The sequence below is a fragment of the Protopterus annectens genome, chromosome 1.part2 (genome assembly GCF_019279795.1).
Source record: "Protopterus annectens isolate FY-2018-M chromosome 1.part2, PAN1.0, whole genome shotgun sequence".
NCBI lineage: Eukaryota > Metazoa > Chordata > Ceratodontiformes > Protopteridae > Protopterus > Protopterus annectens.
Window position 1 is genome coordinate 145,547,073 of NC_056727.1, and position 20,248 is coordinate 145,567,320.

The window sequence follows — 20,248 nt, forward strand, 5'->3', positions numbered from 1 at the left end:
ACAGTTAAAAGTTATTGCTTCATGCAGGTGAATGGCAAGCTGAAGACAACATGGCTACTGAGTAGTGGTTACTATGTGTGGAAGCGCACACTCAGAGATGTAACCAAGCATTAGTAGGCAATCCTATGCAATTGAGGCTGAGGATAGTGAAGCACAATTTGTCATGCCATATGGGCCAAGCCTCTACAGTGTAAGAGTAGGTGAAGGGGACTATCAGCGTAGAAGATAGGTGACATCATGAGTGTGTATGTATAAAACACTGTAATCTTATTGGAGCAGTGTGTCACATGTCTGCTGTCAGTGACTCATCAGTGGAAGAGGCGTGTTATGATTTATCCTAGGTAAAGTCAGTAAACTGATGGTGTACGCCATGGATATCACTGAAGTTCCTTGCAAACTTGGTGAAGTGTGTTTGCACCCATGCAAGCCTGTAAGCCCAAGTAAGCATGTGTGCATGTGTGTCAGCCTGTGTGCGCGACTTGAAGAACGAGTAAGCTACTGTAAGATTGTTGAAGCCCATGTAATGTTGTGTAAGCCGGTGTAAGTGTTTCTATGCATGTATAAGCCTGTGTGCGCACATGGAAGCGGATATGCTTAACTGAGACAACATAATGTTAGGGACTGCCATTGCTATTATACGTCAACATATGCAACATGTGGAGGGTAGTGCCAATGTGAATGCTGCTCAGCATCACACAGTGAGTAGATGGAGAGGAGTGTGCAGGCACAGGGTAAACTACCAGGGGCTACATGAGCTGGAGATAGTAGAGCGCTATAGAGTGGACAGAGACCTCCTGCAGAAGATTGTGGATCTGTGCAGGCCATGTCTCACACACAGACTCAACAGAGGGAAACCTATCCCAGTGGAAACCAAGGTATGTGTTGCCCTAAGGATACCAGCAACAGGTACCTTCCAGAGACCAACTGGTGATATGATGTGGATTTTACAAACATCAGCATCCAGGGTACTGCACCAGGTCATGAATGCCATATCAGCACATGTCAGTGATGATGTATATATCCCCAATTCCCATAAGGTATTGGGCAGCAATATGTGTCGTTTCCACACAATAGTGGAATACCCTAAGTACTGTGTGCAATACACTACACGCACATATGCATCATAGCACCAGCCAGTGAGTGTGGTAGGGCCTACATCATCCACAAGGGCTTCCCCTGAATGAAGTGGCAGTTTGTGTGTGATGGCCAGCCCGTAATAATGAATGTGTGTGCTGGATGCCCTGGAAGCTGCAATGCTTCCAATATGTGGCATCTGACACAGCTGTACAAAACATTTGGCAATGGGGACAACCCTCATGGTCACCTAGTGGGGGATGCCAGATGTGCAGTTCAACTGTGGCTGATGACACACATCAGAAATGCACACACACATGAACAGGAATGCCATAATGAGGCACACGCACATACAGAAACCTTACTCTAGCATGTGTTTGTGTTGCTCAAGTCACAGTTCTGGTGCCTGGACACATCTGGTGGAGCATTACCGCACTTGTCAACTACATGTATCAGAATTGTCTGTGGCCTAGGTCATCTGTGTCACACACACACACACACACACACACACACACACACACACACACACACACACACACACACACATGACAGTTTATATACATAGTGTGAGTGACTGTTCATGTATGTGTAATACTGCAGAACAGTTCAAACACAGCAAAGTATGTCAATAATGGATATTCGTCATAGTTGTACAAACACCTTGGAGGATATGCATGCAGAACTCTCATTGCATATGTGATACAGTGATGTACTTCACAATACCATTGTAAATGCAAATATCAAATGACAAATGACATAGCACATATCCATATGTACACATTGTTACCCATTATACATATTGGGGTGTTATACCTATGTGTTACTGTTGGTAAAGTATGTGTAGTAAATGTGGATAACTGACTCTGTTTAGCCTTATAGGTGTACAGCATGGGTTGGATAACACGTATCTGTCTGTATAATACCTTTGTGTAGACTAACTGTGTCATGTGCAGAATGCATTCTAGGCTACAGTATGAATTCCCAGATGTGGACAGGAATATCCCTATTGTCTTTGCTTGTAACTAACATGGCTACATGTCAAACAGTAATGGTCACAGCAATGTGTGGCGGTCAATACCAGTGCGAACTGGTATAGTATAGTACATGTAGGATCCACATGCTACTGTGTGTCCTACATGTGTGGGACAGTTGTGAAGATATCATATAACAATTGGTCATTCAGACTGTTGAGGTTGTGTCTACTACCATAATGCAAAACTATGACAGATAGTAACAGTATCACCCACAGCACCGTGTTAAACCATAGCAATCACACATGTGTAGACAAGTACAACAATATGTGTAGTATAATGCATACTGGCCACCAATAGAAAGTATGACGTGTTAACAGTGTGAAATACAGGGCATGTCACCATTCCAATGTGTCCACTATACATGTAGATGCAGACAGTGCACCTTCACCATGTTCACATATAGATACATGTAAATCTGTACTACACACATCTCACACGTACTGCACACTCTCTAACACATGCTGCCAATACTACACACGTCAGTCAAATGGCACATGGATGGATAATACATCTTCAGAATTAACAGTGCTGTACACTATACTACATTGATGATCATAGCTGGAATGTATCATGCCTGCTTACATACACCTAGAAGGAAATCACACTTTGTGTTAACAACATTGTAACATTATTACAGTGCTATGAAGCCACCCTGTGCATCAGCACCATGTTAGTCCGTACCTGCATCAATGTTACACATTACAAGAGGTGGCACAGGTGTCATCATATGCACAGGGTATGTAGTTTCTTTTCCAGAGCCTGTCAGTGAACCAGCCAATCAACATGTATGCATTTGTGTGTGTGTGATGGACAACAGGTTTTGCATGGCCCAATGTTGATGCAATGTGTGTGTGTATATGTGTTATCCCTAGCTGTTTGTTTTATGTGTGTCTCTGCATGTACACTGTTTCAGCATGTGTCAGCCATATACTGGAGGTTGTGGGACAGTCACAGACTGTACCTGCCAGGCTGTACAGATCACCATTCCTGGCCACGGACACCTCTCCATGCATTCAACCATAGTCCAGTCCTGCACCTGGCAATGTATACACATACATACATGGGATCTGTATCACAACCTGTGGATAAACGGGTGTCAGTAATGTTAACCTGATTTGCATAGTATTGCCATGTAGTACATAGGTATATGAGCCATAGTCATCCTCCAAAGTAATAACCACTGCTGACTGCTGCTGAGATGTGCACATGACCATTTAAAGGTGCTGTACTATCATTGTTTTCAATGTCCCTGGTAATACCCAGCAACAGAATAACTGGTCACTACACAACTATAACCCAGGATCACTACAGCACACAGTATGTGCACTATCACAGAGCCATAGCACATTCAGATACATCCAAGGTGAACATGTACAGACAATGCAGCACATTCAATAGTGCTAATATCCACATACATATTACAAAGATATATATATAGATAGATATACACACACACACACACACACACACACACACACACACACACACACACACACACTTGGAAGGGCCGGGAGTTGAACATACACCTACCTACTCTAACACACTACAGCATTACGCATTTACAGAATGCGCTACCAAGATTACTGAACACAGCACTCCCAGAGGCCTACGTCTAGGTGGGTGACATCATCCGCAAAGGCAAAGACGCCGATAGGGAATGTATGTGTTGTGAGGCATCTAAAAGCATTACTGTGTCCCCAGGCAGCTGGAAACACACACACACACACACAGACACACACACACACACACACACACACACTTGGAAGGGCCGGGAGTTGAACATACACCTACCTAATCTAACACACTACAGCATTACACATTTACAGAACGTGCTACCGAGATTCCTGAACACAGCACTCCCAGAGGCCTACTTCTAGGTGGGTGACATAATCCGCAAAGGCAAAGATGCCGATAGGGAATGTATGTGTTGTGATGCATCTAAAAGCATTACTGAGTCCCCAGGCAGCTGGAAACACACACACACACACACTTGGAAGGGCCGGGAGTTGAACATACACCTACCTACTCTAACACACTACAGCATTACGCATTTACAGAATGCGCTACCGAGATTACTGAACACAGCACTCCCAGAGGCCTACTTCTAGGTGGGTGACATCATCCGCAAAGGCAAAGATGCCGATAGGGAATGTATGTGTTGTGAGGCATCTAAAAGCATTACTGTGTCCCCAGGCAGCTGGAAACACACACACACACACACACACACACACACACACACACACACACACACACACACACACACACACACACACTTGGAAGGGCCAGGAGTTGAACATACACCTACCTACTCTAACACACTACAGCATTCTGCATTTACAGAACGCGCTACTGAGATTACTGAACACAGCACTCCCAGAGGCCTACTTCTAGATGGGTGACATCATCCGCAAAGGCAAAGACGCCGATAGGGAATGTATGTGTTGTGAGGCATCTAAAAGCATTACTGTGTCCCCAGGCAGCTGGAAACACACACACACACACACACACACACACACACACACACTTGGAAGGGCCGGAAGTTGAACATACACATACCTACTCTAACACACTACAGCATTACGCATTTACAGAACGCTACCGAGATTACTGAAGGCAGCACTCCCAGAGGCCTACTTCTAGGTGGGTGACATCATCCGCAAAGGCAAAGACGCCGATAGGGAATGTATGTGTTGTGAGGCATCTAAAAGCATTACTGTGTCCCCAGGCAGCTGGAAACACACACACACACACACACACACACACACACACACACACACACTTGGAAGGGCCGGGAGTTGAACATACACCTACCTACTCTAACACACTACAGCATTACGCATTTACAGAATGCGCTACCAAGATTACTGAACACAGCACTCCCACAGGCCTACTTCTAGATGGGTGACATCATCCGCAAAGGCAAAGACGCCGATAGGGAATGTATGTGTTGTGAGGCATCTAAAAGCATTACTGCATCCCCAGGCAGCTGGAAACACACACACACACACACACACACACACACACACACACACACACACACACACACACTTGGAAGGGCCGGGAGTTGAACATACACCTACCTACTCTAACACACTACAGCATTACGCATTTACAGAACGTGCTATCGAGATTACTGAACACAGCACTCCCAGAGGCATACTTCTAGGTGGGTGACATCATCCGCAAAGGCAAAGACGCCGATAGGGAATGTATGTGTTGTGAGGCATCTAAAAGCATTACTGTGTCCCCAGGCAGCTGGAAACACACACACACACACACACACACACACACACACACACACACACTTGGAAGGGCCGGGAGTTGAACATACACCTACCTACTCTAACACACTACAGCATTACGCATTTACAGAATGCGCTACCGAGATTACTGAACACAGCACTCCCAGAGGCATACTTCTAGGTGGGTGACATCATCCGCAAAGGCAAAGATGCCGATAGGGAATGTTTAGAGAGTGAGCAGTCTGAAAGCATATTACTGTCCCAAGGTAAACATACACAAACACGGCAGTGCTGTCATCGGTCCAACTAAATATCTACGGAGCACTACAACACTAAATAGATACGGGATGCACCACAGACAGTACACCCTTCGAGAGAGCAACCAGTGTGTTCAATGTAGGCATCCATCGTGACATTGAAATTGGACATCTGTTGCCTGGATGACCACCATGGCTATACAGGATGTCAATGGCCATGCCCACATGCTTAGTATCACACGTCTGTTTGGAATGTACTGTGTGCCCATCTACACAATGGCGTACTGGGCATGCTCACACACTTAGCAGTTGCAAAGGGCCATCTTGCATGCACACAGACTCTAATCACGGAGGGGCGCAGTGTGGAATGTACTGTGTGTCCATCTACACAACGGCGTACTGGGCATGCTCACACACTTAGCAGTTGCAAAGGGCCAACTTGCATGCACACGGACTCTAATCACGGAAGGGCGCAGTGTGGAATGTACTGTGTGTCCATCTACACAACGGCGTACTCGGCATGCTCACACACTTAGCAGTTGCAAAGGGCCAACTTGCATGCACACGGACTCCAATCATGGAAGGGCGCAGTGTGGAATGTACTGTGTGTCCATCTACACAACGGCGTACTGGGCATGCTCACACACTTAGCAGTTGCAAAGGGCCAACTTGCATGCACACGGACTCTAATCACGGAAGGGTGCAGTGTGGAATGTACTGTATGTCCATCTACACAACGGCGTACTGGGCATGCTCACACACTTAGCAGTTGCAAAGGGCCAACTTGCATGCACACGGACTCTAATCGCGGAAGGGCGCAGTGTGGAATGTACTGTGTGTCCATCTACACAACGGCGTACCGGGCATGCTCACACACTTAGCAGTTGCAAAGGGCCAACTTGCATGCACACGGACTCTAATCATGGAAGGGCGCAGTGTGGAATGTACTGTGTGTCCATCTACACAATGGCATACTGGGCATGCTCACACACTTAGCAGTTGCAAAGGGCAATCTTGCATGCAGATGGAGTGTACACACAGAAGGGCACAGTAAGGTATAACTGTCCTCACGCACAGGGCGGTCACACATGCAGTGACCTGTACACACACAGCTGCCATCACAGCTGTCACAGGTGCAGGTCACACACGTACACACTGCAGTGTACACTGTAGCTGTCAAGTCAGCACCATGTCATTGGTGCAGCACTATACAGCCTTACGGTCCCACAACACCATGTGACACATGACCACTGGGCTGTACAGCGGTGTACACCAGCTGTGCAGAGTACACATGTACCAACAGGGATCCAACAGGTGTTATGCATTGCAATGATACCAGTAAACATGAACAGGTCGGCTCAAGACATACCATGGCCCTTACACAGCTGTGACACCTGACTGTTGCTGTACACAAATGAACACATGTCTGGGTATGTCATACATGTGATTGTGTGGATGTGTGCATGGACTGCACACACAACACATACATACATAGCCTTTGATGTACCTCGTGCATAACACTGGCCTAATCAATGCTACACACGCGAATTGAAGGTGGGCCCATGTCTGTTGAATGCTCACACTACAGGGGGTAGCAGTGTTGACCGTGACACATACCCATGTACTGGTCGCCTGTGACACCTGTGATATCATACCGCAGTCCATGTCTTATGTATGTCAAGACACATGTCCAACAATAGCAATGCATACAAACATGGCAACAGGAGACACATGTGACATCTGTACTGTGCATGCAGCAAACATGCATGTGCAGTGGCCGATGTCCGTAACATAGTTGCACCTACCTATGACATGCAGACGCAATGCAGACCCATCACTGACACCTGTATACGCTGACATACAAACAGCACGTATGGAGGGATGTGTGTACATAACGTGGTGAGCCACCTGTCTAGATGTATGTGTGCAGGGGGTGGCTCACAGTTGTGTCACACACCATCCTATCATGCCATGTGCAAACAGTACGCTATGTTGCTGTTACGTGACGGTGCTGACATAATGCATACACAGCGGTCAGGTGTTAACAACTATATGTCACATGACACCTGTAACACCTACAACCTCCCATGTGCATATAGCAGCACATTTGCCAGATATAGCGTTGGTACACATAATGCAATCAATACCGCTGCATGTCTATCAAACGTGTCATCATATGGCAGGTGTATCATTCCCAGCACTGCCATGTGTGACGAATGTGTGACCAGGGATGCCACATATCATGGGGAATATGTCCCAGTTGCTACACATCCCTGTAGACCATTGTAGAGATCTGTACATACGTCAGTGTGGGAAGCATGATGTTGGCCGGTGAGGTGCATCACACACGTCGGCTGTCCGTATACACATATGTGGTCACCACAGTGTGTGTGTGTCTGTATGTATGTCTGGTGCTTGTTGTGAGGGTGTATGCTAATATACAGTGGGAAATGATCACTAACCCCACGTGGTGAATAACCCATAATGGTGATGCATTGCACAACCCTGTTGATGCCATAGGTCCCAGCCATACTGGCTACCTGTGCATGTCCCTTCTCTGTGACACATCGTGTGGGTGCTTAGTACTGTGAGGGTGATGACCACACAGGCAAGGGTCCCCACCTGCACACTATGGGGTGTGCGTTATAGTGGTGTACACCCTGTGAATGTGGCCATGTTCCCATACTGTTACAGGGTCCTACTGATGCCCAGTGGGGTCTCCAGCTACCAAGTGACACCTCACATCATCATTGGCCAGGCCGCTGTGTACAACCCCTGCAGCATGTCACCATACCTGTAATGTGTCCTGCTATGTATGTCACGTCTCTGTCCAGTATAGCATGTGGCACCGACCACATGCGTCAGGTGCAGTATATGTGCGGACATCTGTATCATGTTGGTGTGTCCAACAGTCAGGTTGGGGGTACATGTAGCATGCTGATATTGCCAGACGTGCCTGTGAGTAATCCACAGTTACACATGGGGGACTGCAAACACTGCTACCTGTAGGCACATGCAAGTACACCATAGGAGGGAACCAGGGTATCACAACTAACATGGAGCTACAGATATAACCGAGACACATACCGTGAACACATCACAATGCATACTGCACCTACACTACATGGTATAACTGGTGCATGTCGACAGTACACAACCTATGTCACATATACTTCTCTCAGTATTCACACACAAACACTGCAACATACACATCCCTCACTATGCATACACAGGTAATATTACATACACCTCTCACTATGCTGTTCACCCTGTGCATCAGAATATTTGTGCATAACCCTGCACCGATGGTGTGGATGACAGGGATGCGGCACAGGCTTCATCATATGCACAGGGTGATATGTTTGCCAGGGGCATAGGCTGCACCAATGGATAACATCATGTGTGTGTGTAAGGGCCAGTGAGTTGACTGGACATGTCTGTGCAGAATGCATGTGGATGTTGTGGAGCCCTACAGTTGTGTTTGCTGTGTGCGTGTATGTGTGTACACAGTTCTGCCATTTGTGAGGCCTACATGGGGTATAATTGACAGCCCCAGATTGCACAGAGCAGGTTGTACAGCTCACTGTGTCCGTCCATGGCCACGTGACCTGTGCCTGGCTGGGTTTGCACGGGCACTACCAGGTGGGGGTACAGAGTGGCTACTGTCCGACGACACATGTCCGCTGGAACTGTGTCCCCACTGAGACCGTCCAGGGCCACGTCTATGTGGCCTGGTGTTGACAGCGCAGCACCAGCTGCACTGCTACTGCTACCGGCACTATGGGAGCGGGCATGTGAGGTGGCACGCTCACGTCGACCTACACTAGGTAGTGTTGCTGGCCTACGTTCACATGGCCTTCGCCTCACTCCTACCAGGTGTTCCAGCACAAACAGCTCCCGCTCGCGGATTGCCATGCCTCGGTCAAGGATTCCGACCATTTCACCTAATCGCCTATCCAGAACATTAGCAATCTGCTGTTGAGCATTTGCCAATGCCTGGATGTTGTCATTTAGGGTATGGATAGCAGCCCTCTGCAGCCTCTGTCCTTCTCTGTTCTGCCATTCAGCACGTGCCTGTGCCGCCATTACAGTCTGGAACATGCGTCTGGTGATACCAGCTGCTGCGCTCTGTCCTGCAGGTGCATGTCTGCCAGAGGTCCTCCTACAAGCAGCACCGGCCACATGCCTGTGTGGCACATCTGCAGTCATTACACTGACACCATGGTGTGTAGACACACCTTCTGTAGCCACCACACATTCCTGTTCCACGCTAACAGATGCTGACTGTCCTTCCTCTATGGCCACTGGTGATGCGGTATGTGTTGGCAGCTGAACTGTGTGCGAGGAAGAGGGGGACATAGCTGGGATGATAACCATTGGCACAGATTCAGCCCCTGACAACCCTGCCTGTACGTCATGCATGTGTTCATCACTGCTAGTATCTTTGGGGACACTAACATCAGATGGACCGCAGGAGGGTAACGCACCTACATCACCTGTGAATGCAAAGAAATAATGTAAAGTACAATAGACACAGACACACACACAGACACACACACAGACACAGACACACACAAACACAGACACACACACACACACACACACACAGACACAGACACACACAAACACAGACACACACACACAAACACAGACACACACACACACAGACACACACACACACAGATACACACAGACACACACATACACAGACACACACACACAGACACACACACACAAACACAGACACACATAGACACACCATGCATGTGATTTGTCAGATGGCATGCAGCATGCCTGCAATACAGCAGAGGGCATGCAGCTCAGACATTAATAGTGTTAGTAAGCATACCTCCCTGGGGTGCACACTACAGCAAGCAGGTGTCATATCAGTAGCCATGCAGTTCACACAATCATGGTAGTATGCATGCATCCCCGTGATACACCATGTGGCCCAGAACAGGATAACAGTACACATGGCTGACGTGACCTTGACATGTAATCTGCTGACATGTGCATTAACATGAAAACATGTTTGACACAGTGGTGTCCCGACACATGTACAGCATCATAATGGGTTTCACATTGCAGTGTTGTGTTTATGCCGTACAGATAGAATGCATGTTTAGCAAATGTGCATAAGCATGGGAGGGTAGTGTGAGCCGTCTACATTGCTATACAGTGTGAAGTACAGACACTGTGCCATTACATGGCAACATGAGGCATGTATGTTGCTGTAGAATGCATAATATGTACACATTGCATAGCCATAACTGCAACACAGTAGTGATGTTCGACAAATCGTATATGGTAGACTTCAGTGACACCTCCAGTAGCTGTGCACAGGCTTTTAGGTTGTCCAGTGTACCACATCAACTGTATAATCGGTCAACTAAGGCTATAATTGGACCATGTCTGGACAATGTGCAACAGGGTGTATACACATCCCAAGTACTGTGTGGCTACATGTCTCTGGCCATCCCCCATGGCCATGTGTGCACATGTGTTGGCCAATTGTGTGTGATGGGCAGCTTTTCCACATGTCTGTGTTGTCCCATATGACATACACCCATAGATGTGAGATATGTCACAATCCACAGGGCTATGCAGACAACGGGTTGTATGTTTGGTATGTGGGGTATAGGTCATGCGATAGTGTGACAATATTGCAGACAGAACACTACATGTTTGGGACATGTCAGGTGGCACATCACAATGTGTGCACCCAATGCAGGGGCATATGACACAATGGTGACACTTGTGGGCTGCCCATATCACAGCTCACTGTGTGGTACTGTGTGTACACACATGTTGTTCCAATGCATACTACATATGCCTCCATTGTAGAACACCTCCACCGTTGTATGCACAGCTGACCACACATGTCTCAATGACAAGTACTGTGGTTTCAAGTCTGTGTATCATTACATTTGTATATTTTGCACATGGGTGGCGTGTGTGAATGAAGGGTGGTGCAACCTGCATATCGTGACTGGAACAAACATCAGGTGTGCAAGTGTTAACTGGCCATATGGCAAATAGATCTACACTGTAACATGCCTGATACTGATGACAGTCTCACTTGCAATGGACCCATGTCTGTGCGGCACGCCAGAGGTACCTGTATAGGGGTGACACACCAGTATGAACATTATCCATGACTGTATGACAGCCACAGGTTGCACTGTGCATGTGAACACATTCACCTGTGTAATAGCATATAGTATGCACATGTGTGCATACACAATGTAGCATACTGTAGTATGCAGCATGAGTGTCCACATACCTGGCATATGTTGTTACTTTACATAATGTACAGTGACACATGCAACTACATGGGATATAATAGCCATATGTGCAGTACTGACTTACCAGGCAACTCCAGGCTCATTGGTTGGGAGATACCCACCTCCACGATGGCAGCTAGTGTTTCTGGATGCTGTTCCCTGGGTGTCCCCAGACTGGCCAGTAGCTCCTCGGTGTGTGTGAGTGGGGGCTGGGTTGGTGGCCCACCACCTGTTCCACCTTGTTCCCTGGTGATTGCAGTGGCACGCTGTTTTGCATGTCGTATCAGGTCCGTGCAGTGTCTGCGCACCTGCTGGTAGGTGCGGTTATGGCCACCCACATCATTCACCCTCCTGCGTAGATCCTGCCACAGGTCATCCCACTGCTGGGCGTGTTGTGGTACATGGCTGAACAACAAGTCATAGTTGTCATGGAGCTGTGGGATGAGGACATCATCCTCCTGGTGGGTGTATGCTGGGAGGCGTGTACGGGGCATTATCTGTAAAACATAATGATGGTGACAGGTCAAAGTTTCAGAGATGTACAGAGATACTGCTGCACATACATTTCTATGACATCTACTGCATCTGCACAGTTATCTTTGCAAAGCATCATGACACTGACACGACTGACGTGTTTGTGTCACACATGTCACACCCATTATGCATTGGATATCATCATCATATATGTGTGTCACCTCATTACAGTGTTCATACTCCATGTAAATGCTGTCTTGCTGTGGGCATGTCTATTTGCCTGCACTTGTGTTCTTACCTATCTGCACATGCCTCGATGTGTCCACGGTACTACTGTTGACCTGGATGCTGTGTATATGTCACATATCAACACAGACACAGCCGTAATGGACTTGAGCAGTGACAATGCACACATACGCATGGACACCTGTACATGCATGTGTTTTGCCATATACATCTACACAGCACTGTACAACTGTTCAACATCCTGCCACGGATCGCCTGTATTGCACATGTGATAGACATGGGACAATGGCTAATCAGACGACATTTGCAGGGATGGTCATCAACCATAGCATGTGCAGGCATGGTTTCCACGCTGTAACAGACAGCCATTGTGCCACCGCAAGGTGCATCAGTGCCACATTACTGATCCAGTCAGTTGATAGTACATCTACCATGCGGCCATCACACCATGTATGACTGGGATGACATCTGCGGCTTTGATGGACAGGGTTGCATGGTATGGCGGGAGTATGTCACATATATGGCACAGGGATCTGTCCAGCCTGTGGCGATCCTAGTATTAGGATGGTGGCTGTCCATGACATATGTCATATAGATCAGGATATGGACATGTAGCATGTCCATCATCATGGTGTAGCAAATGTCCTTCTGCAAGGTAGACAGCATGCTGCATAGTGGAGGTGTGGATTGTGAAGGCTGGTATCGCACATCCATGGATAGCCATTACCCCTTACAGGTGGTATGTGATCCAATATTGATCACCACAGTGCTGTATATGCCTGGCCAGTGATCTCCGTGCTCATGGATGGCACCCTGACATGACATGGGTACCTCATATGACTACCTAAGAGGCCTGGAGACGTCTCCATGTCGGGGGTGCACTGCACAGCACCATCCCTTACACAGTGTCCATAATGTTGACCACAGCCTAGGTAGTAGTTTATGGGTACAGGGATGTTCACCTAGCGGTGACACTGCTGGTATCATCCGTCAGACTGTGCACATATGTCACACACCCACACAGCCCATTCTGTATGTTGTTCACAACACTGACACAGCTATGCTGATAGGTCATGGCCATTCACAGCCTTACAGACACAGATGCCTAACATTTGTCTGTGTGGTATGGGCTACAATGAGGGTGGGGTACAACACATTAACCCTGTTCTACTGTATCTGGCACTGATGTGCTGTGCACATGTCACTCTTGCACCTTTTGTAGTTGTGAGTCTGTCAACAGGCCACTGGTAGAACACTCCTGTGACATGCAAAGGTATTTGTAATCAAATATCCGTGCTGTCTTGTAAATCTGTACTGCTAACATCTACAGTGCTAATGGTTCATGGACATGCACACCATACTCAGCAGGATTATAGTGCGGTGCCACCCTAAATGACTGTCATCACCACTTGTGGGTTGATATTATCCAACACACTATCTGTATTGTATGGTCATGCTAGGCACTTGTTCAGAACATGTGAGCATGTCATGAGCTACTGATTACTATAGCGCCCATTCCACACCATTTCCCACAGGTACACTGGCTGTCCTACACTTCCCAGCTTGCTTAAGGTACAACAGCTGTTGTACACACGTAATGCACATATCCTGTGGGACATGGTTGTATATACAGGCATGTCCAACTGTCACGTACCAGTGCTACTGCCTGTCTATATGAGGGATATGTCATACATGTGGCAATGGAGCAATTGTCTCATGTACACATTCAATGCTCACCTCCCAACATACGGCACTACAGCCTGTGGGGGATGCACTTCTGCAGCCGTGCTGGGTCCATAGCTCTCAGGTGTACCTCATTACGGGGAACGTACCTCATTTGGGGTTCTAAAAGGTGCATGTTCCTCAAGGTTCCACATTGGAAGGGTCTGTCACACATTCATTGTTGTAAATAGTTTACCTGCTAGCCATGGCTAAATAGATGGGAATCATATTAATTCATTGGAATATCTGTTTTATACGTAAGACCAGCCTATTTTAGCCATCATATGCCCTTCCTAGTTGACGCTGTTAGTAAGCCAGTTGTAAGTGTTCCACGTTTCGCCCATTTGTCACACGGTATGAGGGCTAATGTTCCTCAGTTTGGGGACAGGAGGCTGACAGCTATGGCTGGGGGTAATGCTGTCGCCAACCCTGACTGCACCTGACAGTCATTTGGGGATGTGTAACATTTGCAACACACCCCACCCATCACATAGTCTCACATGATCTACACCACTGGCCACACCTACAAGGACAACCTGAGCAGTACATCGCCATACTCACTGTAGGCACCAGAGGTAGCCCCCATCATGGAAGACAACATCACCAGCTTATAGCCCACAGACTCATGCGTGCCCACCACATACAGCCAATAGTGAGTTATAACATTCACAACACACCAGTCATAGCTGACTCTGTAGGGTGTCACACTGCAGTTCCACACAGCAGGCTACACAAGGCATTAGTCGCTTACATCTTGCTGTCGGGTAACTGCTTCTGCAACATAACCTATGCACCCATGCCACACCTCACCAGGTACGATATGTCTGTCATTCGCCATGTTAGTGTGACTGCCCTGTGATGCCACTTCACAGACTACGTGTGCAGGGACATGCAATAGCTCACCAGTCTTATAGCCCTGAGGGTGTGGGCCTAACTCTGGGGAGCATTTTGCATTCATCCGGACACGATACCACTGTACAATGACCGACTGTGTCACTTCAACAGTTGCCTTTGCTCCTATTGTCATTCCACAGGCATGTGGTATCTGTCCGCTATGACTGTCCTGGTCAAACACAATGCTGTGGCACAGATGACTTGCACCTGTCAGCCCTGGGAGTACAGCTCACATGTAAGGCTCTTGCTGCTTCTATACTGCCTGTCTTGCACAGTTTCCAATAACTGTCACCGGCAGGGTGGTAACTGGCAGGCGCGACATGGGGTCATGTGACACATTGCTTGCATCTTCCTCTGTGATGCACGCAGGTAAGGCACACCTTATAATGCACCACTCAAACATCTCTGCAGTGACTGGGACCTGCCTCTAGGCTCTGCAGAGCACACCTGAATGACAGGTTATAGACAGACCATACCTTTCAGGCACATACCTGGATCGGCACACCCACAGCTGAGGGGTTCCCATATCCCACTATGTTTTGCACACATCCTGGCAAGTTGCTTAGCACAATGCATCAGAGGTGCTCCACGTGCAACTAACTGTGTCCGGGACCGCTATACACATTGTAACAAGCGACAGAGTCAACATCATACCCCATGGGTAACATACCTTCTATGTTGGTATAGTGGACAGTGGGCCTCAGCTACTACTGATGTGTGACTGACATTACCCCACACTTCACTGGGATAGCCACTCATGTACCAACACATCCATGAGTCATACCTTCCGCTCTGCTGGATCAACCCATACACACCACCTCCAAGACCTACATTACCCTTGGCATGAACACTACCACCATGTGACTGGTGTTACACACCTGGGGTTATCCCCTCATTGGTGGATTCCGAACATATGCTAATCGACCTTGTTAGCCACATCTTGGCAACACACTCATCACAGCATACACAGTACATGTGTACTACAACATCTACTACAGACGTCTGCTGACAGCGGTTGTTAACATCATGACACCCGTGCAGATGGACAATGCACATACAAATGCTGACACATACCCCAGTGCACTTAATTAGCATGTACACAACTGCATGGATCATGCTATTCCACACAGAGTCATGATGGTACACACCAGGTAACAGACGCCACTCTGGTGGTCATGTTCCACGGACATATGATGTACAACAACAGGTGTAGGCTGTTGCACAGTGGTGTACATTCCCATGTGTGGGGTGGCTCACTGGTCAGCCATGGTGGGGCCACAGGGTCCCTCATCACATACTCCAAGATTAGCTACGTAAACATGACTGCCACACATTCCGGGGTGTACCACCAGGCATTATGGTGGTATGTCAGTATTCGATGGCAACACCCACATCTGCTGTCACATACAACAGTCACTCAGGAACATTGCAGACCCAGGTATTGTTGGCAACATGCTGGAGGATGGATTCAGTGCTGACAGTACACCCTCTCACTCACTACAGGGCTGCAATCCATACATGAACATTGTGGTGTCACCGTGGTCACACCTACACAGTACTGACCTATACTCTATATGTCCTGGGACACTGGCCCCATGTCACCTTCCAATGTCCCAGGCTGTGATGTCCACCAACCTCTGAATTACATGTCTCACCACTAGGCCACCATATTCAGTAATAGCCTTGTTTCAGACATTGTAGCCCCTGAATGGCACACAGCAACATTTATCACACTACACACAGGTGGCACCACATTGCACGAGTGGGACTATAGTCCTACACACCTGACTGGACTGTTCTGCATGGCTATGGGGCACATCATCAAGGACGTCATTCTCAGAGACATTGTTGGGCTCCCGTCCTTTGCTGCCACCTGGGTTGGGCTTGTTAAGGCCAGAGCATGGCCCCTACACATGGTGGACTCGTTTCATACATTTACCAGGGCAGTTGCTGATGGTACGGGAGTCCACACATCCTACATTGTCCTCTCATTGCCTTTCAGCACCATTCCCCATTCTGGTATTGACAACATACACATCTACCTGCACATCATTCCCTGTGTCTCAGGATGTTATGCTATGTGGCTCATGGACAGGACACACAGTGAGGCCAGCATACCATAGTACCTACTACATGTCAGGTACATTTGGCATACCACGGTCCTCAGTCATAGGGCCCCTCATGTTCAGTATATGCTTCCCTGCAGAACAGGCTGGCACAGAGGACTTTCCCTGCCTAGCTTTCAAACCCCTACATACCAAGCGCCATGATTGCTCCACCAGCTGATACTGACTCCAACCATCCGGTGTCGCTGTGACAGATACATAATTTGACTATCATGGCATCAAGCTGCATGACACAAGGTGCATGCACATCACCTTTGCATTACACCATTCACCCACTGACTATCACATGGATGGTAGTCCCTACATACATATCACATTGTACATGTTTGCAGTACACACATATGTCGCACCCACTCCTGTGGTTACCGTATTGCCACTGTGGCGTGGATATCCTTCTACGTGGCCACACCTATCTGTACTGGGTGTGTAGCTGGTACATAGGCACCCATTGTACCTCTGAACTCAAGACATCTACACACATTCAATGGTACACCACCCCATTTAGGGTGTACCTTACACAACAGCTACAGCTTTACATGCCACAACATTAACATGCCATGACATTTACTGAGCTCCGACAGTTTAAATATGCGGCTGCACTACGGACACCACATCTGTACACATTTGCATACTACATACTCAGGGTGACCTCTGCTGATCAGACAGGGCCCATGTCCACAACATTATTGATGGATATACTCCTCATACGCAACATAAGCAGAGGCCACTGTGAGCAACATGCTCATGGATATGTGCACACATGCCACAATGAGTGGGATGTGCTTCTGGGTTACATTCCCAAACCGGACACTCACCATGCTGTGGAACATAAGTCCTATGTACACTCAGTAGCACTGTTCATGTGATACCTCCCTTGGTGGTTGGGAGACACATGTAGGCCTGGGATCACTGCAGTGGCTGTACTGTGCAGTGGTGCAGATGACACCTGGCTCTGCTCTTCACAGGACACTACCCTGGAGAGGTGCCACTAGTGTGAACACTGTAGTTGTGCTTACACATGGACTTGCCAGACTGCATAGTACCCCACTATGCACCTGTGCAGCTATTACATGTCCTTTGTGCATGGTTACTTGGTAGCCCTTCCATTTAGATTAGCTATCATGCTATTACTATGTCCCATACCTACAGGCCATATGTATCCTGTTATTGTACATACCAATAGACGATACCTGTGGTATGCATGATATGCCTGTTATGCTGTGTAGAATATCTGTCATATCTACCTAAAATATTATACATTACACATATTTCACATAGTATCCCATAATGCAAAGCATTCTTGCACAGCGGGACCACCTTACATATGTCATTAATGTTATATGCCCATACACATGCGTGCTGTGACAGTATATCAACATATACTATCCCCTGCTATGGCATGTCCTTGTTGGACATACCCTACCACTGACGGCAGGTTGTATGGCATTGTTCTGTTTAATGCCCTCATGTAGCATCCCTTGTGGTGTCTGTGCTGTGTACCTTGTGTCCCACTGCTGGACGCACAGTTTCTACAAGCGTTAGTATGCTCAGCAAGACATCACTACATAAATACCTTTCCCAACTTTATGCATTGCGGACACGTTTAATTAATGCAAACCAGGCTATACATACAGTAAAACTAATTAATACAGATCATGCTATACATAACCTTACATATCGGGTGTTCTACATACCTTGTTGTCGTTACAGCGTTTCGTTTCTATCTCTCTCACAGTGTTTCAACTGTTATTCGGTTTGAGCATACAGTTTGAATGTCTGGCAAGTCATCCTTATATACGTCGATACCTGAAACATGTGGATTCTTCCCGCTAATTGGTGTTCCTGAGTGACTAATTACTTGCATATCAGCTGTGCAGCTACTCCATTTGCCAATTACGCGGCGACAGTGGGATATAATTGGATTCTCCACTTGGGCGTTGCCTATTTGCCCTACCTTCGGGGAGACGGTCTGTATTGTGTTTTGTTATGTGTAACTGCAACTGCTATGCATGGAGACAAGTATAGTTTGGATTCATGTCCCCCATGGATTGTGTGACAGGTAGAGTATTTGGTTCAACATGTGGGTGTACCTGTCATCCCGACATCTGATAACGGAGTATTGCAATCAAAACCTGTAACATGGCTGTTTGTTCCATTATACAACGCCTGCAATTTTGCATGACGCCTTTAATTGTGTCTCTCACATGGTATGTTGAGGGTTCTGCAGATGTAATTGACTGACTGGATGTTTGTGCTGCTATTACAGTTTGTATTGCTTTAGTTTCTAGTGTGGGGGATGTCGGTGGTTGTACATAACATATACGGTTTGTGGGCCTTGCATTTCTACATAATCCATATATATGTGTGTGGGCTCCGTCCCTAATTAGAGAGCTAACAGTTAGTAGACTTATGTTAGGGGATTGTACGTTGGGCCATTGTTAATTGGTTTCTATATCATCTGCAGGTGAGCTTGCTACTTGTATACCTCCGTAATTGCAGCGATATATCAGGGGATATGTGTAAGTGACAGCTATCCCTTATATTTCTGTCCCAGATATTTGCAGTCATTGTGGTTGTGTTGTTAAAAGAGCCTGTTTGCCATGGGTTGCCACCTTTTCATATGGTCATTGTTGGACACTTGCGGGACACAAAGCGGTGTTTACAGGCCAACACGTAGCCACGGTCAGTACACAGGTAGCACATACTTTTATCCTCACTACATACCTATTGTTGTGTGACTTTGGCTACTTATCATATCGCATGTAACATTTAAGTTTCTTACATACAGGCATAACTATTAAATACGACTGTTACATTATATATGGGACATATTTATGTCCTACCATCTCGGACATTTGCCCTTTGTACTGTTTTATGTCAGGACACACCTGCCCA